General features: G+C 41.8%; 1 long non-coding RNA gene across 1 annotated transcript; it reads left to right on the top strand.

Moving 5' to 3' along the window:
* The first annotated feature begins 429 nt into the window (after positions 1-429).
* Positions 430-11,966, top strand: LOC111097749. The gene is made up of 3 exons (XR_005354558.1): positions 430-560; positions 8,642-8,717; positions 11,658-11,966. It is a non-coding gene; the product is annotated as an uncharacterized LOC111097749 (long non-coding RNA).
* Positions 11,967-14,011: the final 2,045 nt, after the last annotated feature.

Genomic DNA, 14,011 nt, shown 5'->3' with positions numbered 1-14,011 from the left:
GAAGAAAAAGAGACTGGTAGAAAAATGTACAAAGGTCATGAACAGGTAATCTGGAAAAAAAAATCAAGATGGCTAATAAGTGTGTGCAAGGAACAACACTCTATTCCTATTTAAGAATTAAAATCAAAAGTAATGAATTATATGGGAATGCCTGGTTGGCTCAGTTGGTGTAGCATGTGACTCTTGATCTCAGGGTTGTAAGTTTGAGCCCCACATTCGGTGTAGAGATTACTTATAAATAAAATATTTAAATATTTTTTAAAAAGCAATAAATTCTAGTTTTTCACCAATTAGAAATTTAAAAGTTAGATAAAAACCCACTGCCGGTAAGGCTGTGGAGAAATAGTTGTGGTCTCACCCACTGTTGGTGGGAAGGTGGGGTGGGTTTGTCTAATCGAGATGATCTAAATGCCTGTGATTTCAGGGCTGATTAAATCAACCATTGGGCATTCTTTGGATGAAATATCATGTGCTGATGTGAAAGGTTTTCTAGGCCACCATTTAAGGAGAAATTCACAAGAATGCATATGAAGATCACAGTTGTTTAAAGATGAAGGAAGGTTTGTATATAAATATTGGTATATGAATAATTTATTTCTTTGGAAGTGATAAGTAAATAAGCAGCAGTAAGAAACTGTCACTGTTGTTATTTTGGGGAGAGGGACCATGGGAGATTCTAGTGATACAGAGAGTCTCACTATTCATATCGTGCTTTCAAATACTCTTTGAATGTTACAACCACACACATGCATGCACACACGCACACAAATCATTAATTAAATAATGAATAAATTAATTAACTAATTAAAAGTAACCACAGATAGTACAACCACTTTAAAGAAGTATTTGGAAATTTCTTAACACGTTAAACCTTTGTATTGTGACCTAGGCATTCCAATCCTAAGTGTTTACCCAAGAGAAATGAAAACATGTCCACCGAAGCCATGTACATGAATATTCATAGCAGCATCTTGCTCATAATAGCCCAAATCTGGAAACCACCCAAATGTTTTCAGAAAACCACTGTATTTCTGTTCCCCATCCATCCATTGATGGAGATCTGAGTTGTCTCCACTTTGGGGTTATTATGAATAGTGCTGCTACAAACATTCACATACAAATCTTTGTAGATGCATATTTTCATTTCCCTTGGGTAGATACCTACGAGCGGCACATCCATTCAAAGATGTGTCACTCAATAATAAAAAGGAATGAAGGAGGGATATCCACAGCAATATGGACTAATCTCAAAGGTTTTATGCTAAGAGGAAGAAGGCAGCCATTAAATATGCATACATGCTTGTCTTAGTTCAGAATACCACAGACTAGTGGCTTATAAACAGATATCTATCTCTCACCATTTTGCACGCTGGAAGTCCACGATCAGGATGCCAACGTGGTTCTGGGGAGGGTCCTCTTCCAGATCGCAGGTGGGTGACTTGTCCTTGTACCCTCACATGATGGAGAGAGGGCAAGGGATCTCTCAGTAATCTCCTATAAGGGCGCGAATCCCATTCATGAGGGATCCACCCTCATGACCTGATTACTTCCCCAAAGCCTCACCAAAACCATCATATTGAGGTTTTGGATTTCAATACATGGATTTGGCAGGGGATACAAACATCATCTTATGCCATTCTTGTATGATTCCATTTCTAAGAAGCTTTAGAACAGGAAAAACTCATCTATGGGTGGGAAAAAATCACAGCTGTGCTGGCTTCAGTGAGGGACAGTTTGGCTGCGAGAGGGCATGAGGGAACTTAATGGAGTGGTGAAATGTTCTGTGTCTGATGGTTGCACAGGTGTACATATCTGTCCAAACCTATGGACTCGTACACTTAGAATGTGTGCATTTCACCGCATGTAACTTTTAGCTCAATAAAAGCAGTTTTTAAAAAGTAACTAGGAATTGATTTAAAATTTTAAAAAATACGAAAATTACAAAAATTAAAGTTAAAAAATTAATAAAAAATAACCGGGGGAGGGGGGAATCTTATTTTCATCTTTACAGTGCTGTGAGCTGAATAATTAACAGCCAAAACCACAGCAATGTTGAAGAGTCAAGCCACAGCACTGATGGGGCTGGTTTAATGCATTTAGTGTATAATTATAAATCTTGTGGCAAGCCAGCTCCAGCCCACTCAATGAGCCTATTACACTTCCTCCCATCAGTGTGCTGTGGATTAAGACTGTTTATAGTAGCCCAGGGTGCCTGGATGGCTTGGTTGGTTGAGCATCCAACTCTTGATCTTGCTTCAGATCTTGATTTCAGGGCTCAGAGCTTGATCTCAGGATCTTGAGGGTTTTTTGTTTTGTTTTGTTTTGGGGGGGTGGTTAAAAGATTTTATTTATTCATGAGAGACAAAGAGAGAGAGAAAGACAGGCAGAGGGAGAAGCAGGCCCCCGGAAAGGAGCCCGGCGGGGAACTCAATCCTGGATCCCGGGATCAGGACCTGAGCCAAAGGCAGATGCTCAACCGCTGAGCCATCCAGGTGTCTCTCGGGGTCTTGAGTTTAACCCCCAGGTTGGGCTCCATGCTGGGTATGGAGCTTACTTAAAAATGATAATGAATGAATGAATGAATGAATGAATGAACAAATAAATAAAATAAGACAACTGTAGCCCAGCATGGATCTGTTTTAAAATCCACACTTGATGCATTTGTTCTTATAAAATCATGCATGGACTGAGCCACCCAGGCGCCCTTGGCGAAGGTTTTCCTGTTGTAGCCTGTGACCTTGACATTTCTGAGAAGGCAGGTGCTCAGTTATTGGAGGATGTTAATGATTCCAGATGAATCAAAATCTCCATTGTTGTCCTGCCAGCATCTGGATTGCTTTAACGGAACCACATCCTGACATTATAAGGCAAACTATTTAAAATCTGCTACCCTCTGAGAATGGCCAGAACACTTAGGAAGACACAAATCAATCTGGCAGGTGAGCCCCGGCAGACATTGACATGGATTATGAAGCTGTGATATTACTATCGTTTGTTCATGAGGAAAAAACAGGCCAACAAAACAACAGGTCAGAATAATGAATCCAGAAATAGAATGTCATACATCTGAGAATTCAGACTCTAAGCAGGGTGCTATTTATTTTAAATTAGTACAAAAGAAAAGAGATTTTTCTTAACATTGCTGATGTTTAGGAAACCGGCCAGGCATTTGGAAGAAAAGACTGAATTTGGATTCTTCACCTCTGTCTTTGTTTTCCTAAATACCTTCCAGATGGCTCAAAGGCAAAAATGTAAAAATGAAATCAAGAGGTATTTAGGTAGGGGCGCCTGGGTAGCTCAGTCGGTTAAATGTCTGATGTTGGCTCAGGTCATGATCCTGAGGTCCTGGGATGGTACCCTGCATCAAGGCCCTGCTCCTTGGGGGGCCTGCTTCTCCTTCTCCCTCTGCCTGCCACTCACCCTTCTTGTGCTCTCTCTATGTCAAATAAATAAATTTTTTTATTTTTTAAAAAAAGGCATTTAGGTAAAAACAGGAACAACACTACAGCATGGCGACCATAATTAATAATACTGTATTGAATATTTGAAAGTTGTAAACAATCAATCTTAAAAGTTCTCATCACAAGAAAAAAATTGCATAACTATGTATGGTGACAGATGGTAACTAAACTAATAATGATGATTATTTTGCAATGTTCACAAATACCAAATCATTATGTTACATACTTGAAACTAATATGTTGTATGTCAATTATTAAAAAATATAAAATTAGGGGCACCTGCGTGGCTCAACGGTTGAGCATCTGCCTTCCACTCAGGTTGTGATCCCGGGATCCTGGGATCAAGTCCCGCAGACTCCTGAGGGGAGCCTGCTTCTCCTTCTGCCTATGGCTCTGCCTCTCTATGTCTCTCATGAATAAATAAATAAAATCTTTAATATATATATAAAATATAAAATTAGTTAAAAAGTATATTTAAAAAAACAGGAGCAATTATATAATTCCAAAAGCAGAAGGCATTTCTTTTTTTAAAGTAGGCTCCATGCCCAGCGTCGAGCCCAACAAGGTGCTTGAACTCATGACTCTGAGATCAAGACCTGAGCTGAAACCAAGGGTAAGACACTTAACAAACTGAGCCACCCAGGTGCCCTCAAACCATACATTTTAATCAACAAACCATACTGTAAAAAAAGGTGTTATAACCCCTTTTATTGAATATTTTTAAAGGAATAATAACATATTGACATCTGTCAATAAATGCATACAAATATATTTATTTCAGGAAGGGACAGGTATTTTTTTCTTACAGTGATTACCCTTGGAGTAAAGGGGTGGATAGAAGGTCAGAGGAGGAATTCAAGGGGAGGGGGCCTTCAGGGTTTATTCTGATTTCCTGTATTTTCTCTCTCTTTTTTTTTAAATAGGCTCCACAACCAGTGTGGAGCCCAATGTGGGGCTTGAATGTATGATCCTGAGATCAAGAGTCAGACACTTAAACCAACTGAGCCACCCAGGTGCCCCTACTTTGTCAATTTCTAACTCAGCATTCATATTGTTTTTAGTTTTCTTAAGTAGCAAATATTTAACCATAAAAAGAAATGAAGCACTGATGCATACTATCAGGTGGATGCATCCTGAAAATGTTAAGCTCAGTGAAAGAAGCCAGGCACAAAAGCCATATATTGTATGATTCTATTTATATGAAATGTCCAGACTCAGGAAAGCTATAGAGATAGAAAGTAGATTAAGTGTTTGCCTGGGGCCAGGGTTGGGGGGTGGGGGGATGAGGAGCTATTGCTTATGACTTAAAGGTTTCTTTTTGGAGTGATGAAAATATTCTGGAACTAGGTAGAGGTGGTGGTGATATAACCTCTGAATGGCACTTTTTTTTTTTTTTAAGTAAACTCTACCTGAAACATGGGGCTTGAACTTGACCCCAAGATCAAACCTTGCACACTTTACCTACCAAGCCAGGCAGACGCCTCTGAATTGTACACTTTAAAATGACTAATTTTATGTTATGTGAATTTCAAATCAATTTTCTATTCTTTTTTAAAGATTTTATTTATTTATTCGTGAGAGACACAGAGAGAGAGGCAGAGACACAGGCAGAGGGAGAAGCAGGCCCCCTGTGGGGACCCTGATTCAGGACTCGATCCCAGGACCCCGGGATCACACACTGAGCCAAAGGCAGACACTCCATCGCTGAGCCACCCAGGTGTCCCTCAAATCAATTTTTTAAAAAAATATTTAAAAATCTGGCAGCTGGCTCATGGATCTTTTTTGAGGGGAGTAAGGTGGCTATTCTTTTTACTTTCCCCGCACTAAAAAACCCACCAAGTCAAACACATGTGGAAACCACAATACCTCTCACTGCCAGGTAAATTAGCTCTGCTGCAGATCTTGGAAGAAGGCTTTTCCTATCATCTTTAGCTTTGTATTTGAGTTTTTATATCAGTATGTTTTGGGTTAGGTGCATTTTTAGCTTCCCGAGGGTCAAGTTTTAAAACTCCAGCCTCTGCTCATCCATTCTTGCAAAACTGGAAAAGCAAGAGGACTTACAGAGTGTACACGTCCAGTAAAGCAAAGTCGTGGGGCCCCAGTCTTGGCGGGAATGTTCTGGAAAAAACAGTGAATGTGTAGCTAATGCCAATGATTACACTCCACTTTCATATTTGAGGTGATTCTGAGGGTTCCTTTTAGGGCTTTCACACTTAGATAAGAAACGTGAGCACTTAGAGAATGTTCAAGACCAAAACTCTGATCAATGATGAAAGAGGATTGGCTCTGATTAAATAAATATTAAAATGTATTATAAACTTATAATTAAAATAATTTGGTACAGGGACACCTGGGTGGCTCAGTGGTTGAGCATCTGCCTTCAGCTCAGGTTGTGATCCCGGGGTCCTGGGATCAAGTCCTGCATTGGGCTCCCTGCATGGAGCCTGCTTCTCCCTCTGCTTGTGTCTGCATCTCTCTCTCTCTGTAGCTCTCGTGAATAAATAAATAAAATCTTAAAATATATATATATGCCAAAGAAATGCACAGCAAAAACAACCACGAGAGAAGGTTGAACATACAGATCAATGGATTGGGGCTGAGGGTGTAGACAGCACTCATGAGGTACCATTTGCCACACTTCTGATTGCCAAAAGCTCTGAAAGTTGTGTAATGTCCAGTGCTGGCAAGTATGTGATAGAAGAATCTCACTCGATATTGTTGGGAGTGGGGATCAGTCCAGGGACAATGTGGCAAAAGCTGTTGTACTTTCAAGATGACCTTTGTTTTGGGTTCTAGCAGTTTTCACCAACATTATATACTGTCAAATGCATGCCACAGTAACTCATTCGAGAAGTATCGAAGGGGAGCCTGTGTAAGAGCGAAAAATCAAAGTATTCTAAGTGTCCGTCAATGTGGAACGGGTAGGGTAAATTGTAGGACTATGGGACACTCCCTAGACCTTAAAAAGAAAGCTTGTGGGGGCGCGTGGGTGGCTCAGTTAGTTGAGCGCCTGCATGCAGCTTGGGTCATGGGGTTCTGGGATGGAATCCCACATCAGGCTCTCTGCTCAGCAGGGAGTCTGCTTCTCCCTCTCCCTCTGCTGCTTCTGCCACTTGTTCTCTCTCTCAAATAAGTAAATAAAATCTGAAGGAAGGAAGGAAGGAAGGAAGGAAGGAAGGAAGGAAGGAAAGAAAGAAAGAAAGAAAGAAAGAAAGAAAGAAAGAAAGAAAGAAAGAAAGAAAGAAAGAGAAAGAAAGAAAGGCTGAGATGTCTTTAGCTGATTCAGAACAACTTGAAAAACATTTTATGTGAAAAATACCACCGAGGAGCAGGAGGGCACATGGGATCAATCATTAACGTATAAATAAAAACCATTATGTGGTTATACAAATGGTAGGATATGCATCAATTCTTTTTTTTTTTTTTCCTGGAGGGAAAAATAACTGTGAAGACATTGCTTGAGGTGGAGAACTGATTGGAGGTGGCACGTGGTTCTGGGTTGTGATATGGGGACATGTTGTTATCATCCCTATCTGTAATTCTCACATTTGATAACAGAAGTTTTTAGAATGCTGACATGGCAAGATAGCTGGACATTTTTCTTTTTTCTCTATTCTTTGCTTTAAAAAAACCCAACACGGTACTTAAAAAAAAGTTAAATTACCCCTAAAACCACAATCATGGATGTTGCTAAGTCAACCAGATTTTCCTACAGTTCCTGGAAGTGTCTCCTGCCATCTCTGAACAAATATTTGCACTTCATATAAAGCGTCTTTGTTTTGGAAGGTGTATCCCTGTGGACACTTGGTTAGAGTTTAGATTTGGGGTATGGGCACGTCCATGCCTGAAAAACTCTAGCAACTATTTCTGCAAAGCACATGCCTTGTCACGCTCAATGACAAGAAAAGCTCAGGACAGCTGCCAGGGAAGAGCTCCAATCTCTGCGTGATCAGTCCATAAAAGCAAGTGAATGTTTAGCAACTGAGTGCGTACTCATGTGCCGAGGTGGGGGGGGGGGCTGGGTGCCTCCCCGTGACTTTGACATTCAGGCTGAGCCATGTGAACAGCTGTCAATGGTCTTAGTAACTTTAACTGAAAAACAAAATGAGAAACCTCCCCACTGCCTCTTTGTCCAGCTCCTGGAGGTTAACCTATGAGTTGCAAGATTAGCTGTTGAAAACTTGTGGTATGAGAGTAACCGAGAAATTTTGGAGAGGACGTGTAAGTGGCAGGGGAAGGGTGGGGTGCCCAGTAAGCGGAGTCTGACTGTAAAATGATCATAAACGTATGACATTCTTAACAGTGTGGTGTCCCCCCAAATATGAGGTTTTTAGGTTTGATGAAGGCAGTGTTATTGCAAATCAGCAGGCAGGATAAGAACCAAGAGGCCAAACCTTTGGAGAATAGAGAACTGAAAGCTGGATTCCTATGTCCCTGTTGCTGAGACAAATTCCTAATGGGTCAAAAACTTAAGTGCAAACCATGGAGCCATCCAGTGCTCAAAAGCACGGTGAATCGTGTTAACTGTACTGGAGTTAAAATAAAAGAAAATAAATGCTGAGTTAGTAGATGTTCTTGAAGTGGAGGAAATGTTTTCCTAAATAGAAAAAGAAAGCTCAGAAGGTATTAGGGACAAGCTTGACACATTTGAATTCTGAAGCTTATACGTGACCAAAGAATCATAAAGAAAGTTTTAGGGGGCACCTAGGTGGCTCAGGGGTTGACCGTCTGCCTTTAGCTCAGGTTGTGATCCTGGGGTCCTGGGATCAAATCCCGCATGGTGCTCCCTGCAGGGAGCCTGCTTCTCCCTTTGCCTGTGTCTCTGCCTCTGTGTGTGTGTGTCTCTCATGAATAAATAAGTAAAATCTTTTTTAAAAAGTTTTAAAAACTGACAGATGGCGAATGCATGTATTTAAAATCATCTTGCTGATGTGTTTTTCTCCTCTCTTTTCAAAACCTTTTTCAAAACCAATGTATTTATCTATATTTAAATAATCTCTGCACCCAGTGTGGGGCTCGAACCCACAACCCGTAGATCAAGAGTGAGAAGCTCTACCAACTGAGCCAGCCAGCACTCCTCACCCCCCAAAAGACCTTTATTTATTGTATTTTTTAAATTGTATTTTCCCTGAACGTTTTGGTGGTTGTTAAATGCACTGGTCTCATTTTCTTTTCAACAGTGCCCTGGCTCCTGTGACCTGGTTTTAAACAGCTGCTTCTTCTACTCTCTGTCACAAAGATCCAGAAGGACACAAGGTGGTGCAGTGGGGGATTTTCTTTTTTTTCCTGAGCAGAATTGCAAAACTCTTGTCATTTCTTATCATAAATGAAAAAGTTATGAGGGAAATACCCCAAATTGGCCAGAATGGAACCATTTAGACTAACAGCAAACCTTTGTGTTCAGGCTCATTACACAAGCATTTGTAGTGATGAAGTTTTTATGTCACCAAGGCTGAATAAATCCTGGGCAGATGCTCCTGTCATTTCTCGGAGCCTGAGGAATGTGAGTGGTGACAGCTGCTGGGTTGGACAATCTCACATGTGTGGACCCGTCGGGGTTGGAATATTCGGATAGGGCTATGTGTCTTATTCAGGCAACAGATTTACAAGAGCGATCAGACCTGCAGAAAAAGACAGAAAAAAAAAAAAAAAAAAAAAAAACAAGGAAAGAGAAAAGAATCACTGTAGTTGCAGCCAATAATGTGGTCTTGGCTTTAAGCACATTTTATTTTTAGGCTGTGGTGGTTTGGTTTTTATTTAATAAGGGCCCATATAAAGAACAAACAAGAAATGACCCATAATCCCACAGCCGAAATAGCCCCTGTGGACATTTTAAAACAAAATATGCACAGCGTTAGGAATTCCAAAAGCACAGGATTGAAAATAGAAAGCACTCTGCCATCGGTCCCCCTTCCCTGCCTCCTTAAAACCAACGACCATAACTCGTTCTTGATTTTCCTTCCAAGAAGAAATGCTTTATGCGTATATCAGCACATCTCTCTCTATGTGTACATGCATAGATGCATGTATTTGTGTGAGTGCGTGCGTATGTGCATATGTTTTTGTAGATACATGTGTAAATGCGTGCAAATGCTTGTATTTATGTGTATGTGTGTATATGTGTGAATACATAATTGTGCATTTGTATGGGTGGACATACGTGTGTGTATATGTGTGTATAAGTGTGTGTGCATGTATATGTATGTTTTGTGTCTACGTGTGTATGTGATTATGTGGGTGACAAGAGGAGAAGCAACAAGGCCTCTCAAGATCTAGCTTGGAAGTCACACTGTATCACTTCTGCCTCCGGCTAGTGGTCAGAGCAGCCACAAGACCCGCTCAAATCCGGGAAGCAGGATCTTTGCCACTGAGTCCTCTCAATGGCAAGTCACACTGTGAAGAGGCGTGCCCAGGGAGGCATGCTTCATCGAGGCCATTATTTTAACAATCTACTACAATTAATTATTACAATGCACTGTCACACCTTCCAAGTTGGGTAGGAGATTCAAGAGTGTTTATTATAAACAGAACAAATAAGGCAGGTGCATACATAAAGCAGACACTAAAGAGCACAGAGGGTTGGCGGGGAGGAGATGAGATCCCAGAAGGGAGCTTATGAGTAACTGAATTCTCTACATTAAGGTCTACAAAATAAAAAACAAAATTCTCTATTTCTCTTTATACTTCGTACATCCGGACCAAAGGATGATTCATCATGGATGTTATAGTTAATTTTGAGCATTTCCCCCAAATTTTAAGATAGCAAACTTGATGTTCTCCTTTTCATTTTTTTAATTTTTTTTTATTTTTATTTTTTTGCTTTTCATTTCTAATCGTTTTTTCTTGAGTGAGTTGTTTAAATGCAATGAAATAGCTAAATATGATTTTTTTAAAGTTTTATGTATTTAATTAATCTCTACACCCAACATGAGGCTCTAACTCACAACCCTGAGATCAAGAGCCAGGTGCCCCTTAAAAGTAGTTCTTTTTTTTTTTTTAAGACTTTATTTATTTACTCATGAGACACAGAGAGAGGCAGAGACACAGGCAGAGGGAGAAGCAGGCTCCATGCAGGGACCTCGATGTGGGACTCGATCCCAGGACCCCGGGATCACACTCTGAGCCAAAGGTAAATGCTCAAATGCTGAGCCACCCAGGTGCCCCTTAAATGTAGTTATTAATGGTTATTTTATATAATGTTATGAATACCAGCGCACTCAATCACTCAAAAAGATTAGACTCGTAGTAAATCACAATAAAGTCTAATATTTTTTAAATATTTTATTTATTTATTCATGAGAGGCACAGAGAGAGAGGTAGAGACACAGGCAGAGAGAGAAACAGGCTCCCTGTGGGGAGCCCAGTGAGGGACTCGATCTCAGGACCCTGTGATCACGACCTGAGCCAAAAGCAGAGGCTCAACCACTGAGTCACTCAGGCGCTCCTAAAATCTAATCTTTATTGTTTGTTCTTTTATTATTTTAAAAATCAATTTCAACTTTGGTTGGCATTATGTCCTTTTTAAATGTGTATCACCAAAAAGAAAAAAAAATGTGTATGGCCACCACATTCTCTAATATTTGCATCCACTTCTCTCTTTAAATATGTGTAAGCCTTTCTTTTGTCACAAAATCAGCTTTCACAATAATCATTTATTATTTTAGCAACTTACTCCTGAATTAATTAATTCTTTCATATTTTAACTGAAAACTTTTCAACACATAGAGAGCATGAGGAGATTTTTGCTCCTAGTTACAAAAACTCAATTAACAGGTACCTGGGTGGCTCAGTGGTTGAGCATCTGCCTTTGGCTCAGGTCGTGATCCTGGGGCCCCGGGATCGAGTCCTGAATCGGGCTCCTTGCATGGAGCTTGCTTCTCCCTCTGCCTGTGTCTCTGCCTCTCTCTGTGTGTCTCTCATGAATAAATAAATAATCTTTTTAAAAAAACTCAACAACTGGACAATGTGCGTTCAGATAATGATGGTAGATGGAAATTATCTCTCTGATCCCCCCCCCCCACTGATGGAATTAGGTGATGGTCACCTCGGCAATACAGTATCACAGATGCTACTGGGTTCAGGGGGACTGAGATGGCTGCTTGGCTTTCCAAAGGCTGAGGCTGTACTATATATCTTGGTGAAATAGACCATGCTGATCCTGCCTTAAATCTCATTATTTCCTACCCTTTTCCATAGGTGTTTTGTCTCTGAGCTCTGTCCCTGTTGCTGTTTTATTGATTTCCAATTCTGGAAAGTATTGTAAAAGGGAAACAAGTGACTCTTTACCCTGTCCCCTTTCTTGATGATTGGAATTCAGATGTGATGACTGGAGCTTGAGCAGCCAAATTGGGCCATGAAGTGGAAGCTATCTGGCAGAGAATGGTGGAGCCACAAGTTAAAGGGAGCTTGGGTCTTTCATGATTGTGGAGCCACATAGCACTTCTGAGCTGTCAGTCTTCAGATTTCTCTTTTCTCATACATTAAATATTCATATCCTTAACTTGAGTGATGTACTAAAGGCATTTTCTTTTATATATATACATATTTTTTAATTTATTTATTTATGAAAGACACACAGAGAAAGCCAAAGACACAGGCAGAGGGAGAAGGAGGCTTCCTGTGGGGAAGATTTTTAAAATCTTAAAAAAAATCCTTAACATGATCACATCTGGAAGGTCCCTTTTGCCATGTGAGGCAGCAGGGTTCCAACAAGTAGAAAGTAGTGCTCTTTGGAAGCCTTTATTCAGACAATCACAGTTTCTCAAGTCACACCTCGCAAATGCGCTGCAGTGCTGAGATTCGAATCCAGATCCCACTCACTCCCCGACCCCCAGTCCATCAGTCCATCATCTCTCTCCGCGACTGCCAGAGAGGACCCACCACAGGCCCTGCTTTCTCTGGTGCTCAAGCGCAACTTCCCACACTGCTTTGGAGGCCCTCCAAATGTGGGGCGCCGCCTTCCCTACAGCCCCGCGCTCCCCACCCCTGCCACGGGACTCCTGTTCCTGGAACAGACCTTGTTTGCTTTGGTTCTTGGCCTGTGAACACCCTTCTAGGCCTTTCCCTCCCCCTCAGCCTGGAGGACATGCTCTGTTCCCAGAGTTTCGCTCACACAGATCCGGTGGTCGGTGGGAAGGACACGGGCCAGCCAGCGCCAGATTGCAGGGCTCAGGGGTGGTGGTGAGGTGCAAATGGACTGTAGACTGGGAAAGGGAGCCACACTCCCCCCTCTACCCCACTCCTCATGCAAGTCATTCCCTGTCCCCATGCAGAGGGAAAAACATACATATAAAAAACCTCAAACAGCTAGCCTCCTGATTTCACAGAAAATCTAGTACCACAGACCTCAAAGTGTGAAACCCACTCGTTTTTCTAGTAAATTTTCCTCTCCAACCAGTGGTTGGTAAATCTCCTTTGTCATTCAAACGCTCCCACTGTGCCCCCAAGCCCCAGTTCCTGGTCTCCCATCTTCCTTTATTAAAAGCAGAGCCTCCAGTGCCTGGGGGGCTCAGTCCGTTAAGCAGCTACCTTTGACTCAGGTCATGATCCTGAGGTCCTGGGATCGAGCCCCATGTGGGGCACCATTCTCTCTCTCCCTCTGCCCCTGTTCCTGTGCTCTTTCTCTCTCTCTCAAATAAATAAAATAATTAAAAAAAAAAAAAAAGGAACAGAGAAGCACAGACATTATGTGGTAGAGTCTAGAGTGTGGATTCTGCAGCCGGACTTCAAGGGGCCTTGCCTCTTACCAGCCGTGTGACAGTTGTGTGACCCTGGGGAAGTTGCTTGGCCTTTCTGCGCCTCAGTTTTTGCATTTGGAGGATGGGCACGAAATGATAGCAATACCCACCTCGGAGGATGATTAGGCAAATAAATTGAGCTGCATTTGCCAGTATGCCTTTCAATTTTTTGTTTTGAACTAATTCCAAACTTACAGTGTGTTGCAAGACTAGAACCCAAAACTCCTGTATACGTGGCACATCCTGCCTCATTTGTGAGCTCATTCCTCCTCTCTCTCTTTGCTCCCTCTGCTATGAGCTGTGTTCCCGCCCCCAACCCCCTGTCCCCCAATCCCCACCAAAAAAGATAGGCTGAAGTCCTAACACACACCCCCAGGCCAAATGTGACCCTATTTGGAAATAGGGTCATTGCAGATGTAATTAGATAAGGTCATCCTGGGGTAGGATGGGTCCCTGATCCAATGTGACTGGTGTTCTTGTAAGAAGAAGTCATGTGACAACAGAGATGCAGCCAGGAGCCCAGGAGCACCAAGGATTGACAGCAGCGCCCCCAGAGCTGGAAGAGGCTGGGATTCCCTTAGAGATTTCAGAGGAAGAAGGGCCCTAGTGACACCTTGATTCAGACTTCTGGCCTCAGAACCGTGAGAGAACCCGTTTGTGTTGTTTTCACACACCTAGTTTGTGGGGCTTTGTCAGGGCAGCCCCAGGAGTCTAACACACCCACTCCTACTGCCCCTTGTATATATTTACATATTTTTCAGAGCTACTTGTGGGCGTCACACTCCCTTACCCCTGAATATGTCAGTGTTCACT

This window comes from Canis lupus, chromosome 1 (genome assembly GCF_011100685.1).
Source record: "Canis lupus familiaris isolate Mischka breed German Shepherd chromosome 1, alternate assembly UU_Cfam_GSD_1.0, whole genome shotgun sequence".
NCBI classification, from domain to species: Eukaryota; Metazoa; Chordata; class Mammalia; order Carnivora; family Canidae; genus Canis; species Canis lupus.
This window is presented reverse-complemented; position numbering and strand designations above follow the sequence as displayed.